This window comes from Euprymna scolopes, chromosome 37 (genome assembly GCF_053919585.1).
Source record: "Euprymna scolopes isolate OS-2025 chromosome 37, ASM5391958v1, whole genome shotgun sequence".
NCBI classification, from domain to species: Eukaryota; Metazoa; Mollusca; class Cephalopoda; order Sepiida; family Sepiolidae; genus Euprymna; species Euprymna scolopes.
This window is the reverse complement of record NC_136518.1, coordinates 42,799,965-42,803,675: the sequence shown is the minus strand read 5'-3', so window position 1 is coordinate 42,803,675 and position 3,711 is coordinate 42,799,965.

Genomic DNA, 3,711 nt, shown 5'->3' with positions numbered 1-3,711 from the left:
TTTAACACTTATGCTTTATCCATCCTTTTCATTCGCCTATTTAAGTGAATTTATATTAATAGTTAACGCTGTTCTTGACAATTTTCAAATACATTAATATCAAGAAAATATACTATCCGAATCAGTAGCAATATTACACATGCATTAGAGGCATCGAGAATTTTATCAGACTTCGAACTGACACGAAGCGTTCACTCGAATAATAACTATTGAATTGCACAGGTGCTCGAAGAGCTAAGTTGCTTGTTTTTATATTGTTTTCACGGTTTCTTTAATTTCCGTTACACGTTTTTGGATTGTATATTTCCGTAAATCGTCATATTAAAAGAATATCTTTGGGTCCTGTACTGTATTAGTACTGAATAATCTAGTTTTTCAAGATAAAAAGTAATTACTATGCAATGAATGGCTCTCGGAAAAATGGTGGGATTCTTCTACGGCTCCAGTAGATATCTCACTCGTCCTGCAATTCTCTACCTATATAAAAGCTAGGTATGGTCGACGATGAAGTACTGTTGCCAAATCTGGACAGGAGCTTCTAGAAGCCGCATATCTTGCCTTGACAGAGTTCAAAATAGACTTCGAAGCTTACTGGGGAATGCCCCTTTCTCTTCCCTGCAACCTCCTTACCATAGAAGAGACGTAGCGAGCCTGCCCCTGCTTTATCGTTATTTCCATGACAAGTGCTCAGCTGAGCTTCAATCTATGCCCCCTCTCGTAAAACCTTCACGAAAAACACTCGTCTAGCCAAAACCATTATTAATAATTTCTCACACTCTTTATCTGTGCCTAAACATAAATGTAGATTCCATGAACAAAACTTCTTTCTCATAACTGCATGCCTGTGGAACTCTCTTCCGATTGCCTGCTTTCCAGCTGACTACAATCGGATTGTCTTCAAGTCCAACGTAAACAAGTTCTTGATGAACCGTTCCCCTAAGTAATCCAATTTACAAAATTCCCAGTACTTTTGTTTACTACGCTATAATCACATTGACTAATGTATACCCATTAACCCTTATCCTCGATGGGCCTCCGGGCCTTGATAATCGGTGATTCCTGCGTAAAAAAGAAAAAAAAGTATGTCACCAAGAATCATACATTATATTTTCTTCTTTTATTTTCCTTTCGACTTTACATCAAACTGTTTTGAAACGTCACACTATAGTTTCTTAGACGCTACTCCATCTGGGGCTGCAAATGTGCGGGAAAATATTTTATTTTATTTTTTTTAACAAAATCTGATAAAACTAAAGGAAACAAGAAAAATTTTGTTGTAAAAATGAAAGCGAATTATCTCCCTTACATTTGCAGCGCTACCTGGAATAGCGCTGTTTCTTATTTATCAACATTAAGATAAAGTCAGTGAAAGTAGACAAGCTTCTGTACATTAATTGTTGCCATGTTGGACACTGAATAAAATGTTCATTTTTTTTAATACAAAAATATTTTATTAATGACCGAACGAGTTTGTGATTATCATCTTCCAGCCTCGATAATGGAGAAAGTATTACCATTCAGCACTGACAGTGAGTCCCTAATTTACGTGTCTCCCCGCAAAGTCAGAGTTAGACATAAGGTCGGTTTTTAATGTGGGAAAAGTTCAGCTCTCACCAAAAGGGGCAAATATGGATTGGGGGGAAAAATGCTTCAATCTAGAAGGATTTTTCCTTCAGTGACAATGCGCAGAAAATATGAGACGTAGTATCATCACAGATACTACAGTTTGTTCTTTGTTAGAAGATCAATGGTTGAATTGTAATAGCGACACGGTATCTTAAGTCTCATCTTTTTAACACGACGCGATCCAGCGAATCTTACAAAGGAACGCTAGTGAACGAAGGCCAGCCACTCCAGAAGTCTCTGCTGCCACTGAAGCTACTCTCACAAGAGAAGAATATTTAACTATTCTATTATGTGTTTTCGCATCTCTATAAATTTGGTCTCTCTGTCGCGCTTAAGATTCTTTTCAATAAGTGGGTTCTCCTTCCAAGTCGATTCTTGATTTATGAGATGACACTTTTCTGCTCAAGGAGGTGAATGTCCTTGAAGCCATTTAAAAATTGCATTCTGGTTGCTAATAGAACACAGAGTATCTTATTTCTAATACGGTGTTCTTTATGTAAACTCACAATATGTCACCTACGTCAGACAACTGTAAGCATATATTAGGTAATCCCATAAGTTCTGTCCGAATTTTTACCTTTGTTTTTAAATTAATTGAACGAAATTTAAAAAAAATATTGTGTATTTTTTTTTACATTTTTATGTTTAGATGCATTTTAACTAATTACATTTTTGTACAGAACAATAAAATGTAAATTTGATTGATTATAACGTGCTTAAGAATCATTTGAGGCATATAATACTTTATGAGGAAAGGAAACTCAGCAACCGAACCAGCTAGAAATAGTCCACTTTGAATTGTTACCACCTAATAATAATATTAATGCTCAAATGCACTGTCAGCAATTAGATCGTTTGAACCAAGCTTTGAAAGAGAAATACCTGCTCTAGTGAATCGAAAAGGGGTTACGTCTGATCAGGACAATACATGACTCAGCGCAGCAAGAATCACCCCAAAAAAGATCGAAGAACTTGATTGGGAAAGAATTCCTCATCCACTTTATTCTCCTTACTTTGTTCCTTCAGACTATTATTTGTTTCGTAGCTTACGAAACCATTTGAAAGGAACAGCAGAAGGACGTTGGCATTTGTGGGTTCTTCGAATCAAAGCCAAATAGATTTTACAGTGATGGAAATAATAAGCTTCTTAATAGATGGAAGGAAGTCATACAAAATCGGGGAAGGTATATCGATGATTAAATCTTTAATAAAATATAACATTTGGTCACTTCTTTTTTATTCATACATTACACCCGGAACTTATGGGATGACCTGATAATATTCAGGCCTCTTCTCCATATCAATACAATAGAGCAGCCTCTTACTCTCGCTTCCCTTAGTTTGACATTTAGTCCTTACATTACATGAGCAATGTCACTAACAAAGCGGGAAAATTACTGTATTCTAGGTCGGAATCTATTCATATATCATTACCATTTAATACCTTCAAGTGATATTATGTTAGCTCCTCACATCAAATCCTTGCCTTACCAGTCAAATTTTAACGTTTAAACCACTTTTTATTTCGCATCGCGAGAAAACAGACTTTGCATACGAAAGTATGCAAAGTCTGTTTTATCAGCAATCAAACTTCAATAGTTGCCACGCTATGCCTACATTTTTTTGAGGTCGCCATTAAATACCGATTATCGAAAAGGCAGAGATTATAGACCAATAAGTATGTGAAATAAAACGTTATAAACTTTAAAACTTAACGATCCAGGTATAGAATTCCAGCAATTAATACACATAATATTTCTTTGACTTGCCTAACTTAAATTTTACATAAGGATTTTATTGGATGGTTACGGTTTATTTTAAAATTAAACTGCAATTGCTAAACGCTCAAATTTAATACACACATACACATATACATTTATTTATTTTAGAAAGTTTAGATAAGATACCGTCGGTTTCAAATCTGATATTAGGGAACCGTTTTAGGTCCCAATATGAAGCTCTCTTCAGCCGATCTGTCTTATCTGTCTATAATCGCAAGTGAAAACCTACACATATGTTACGAGATCTCGTGCAAATCTCGTTTCTAAATACTTACATTTCAAAAGAGTCAAATTAAAAAAAAAA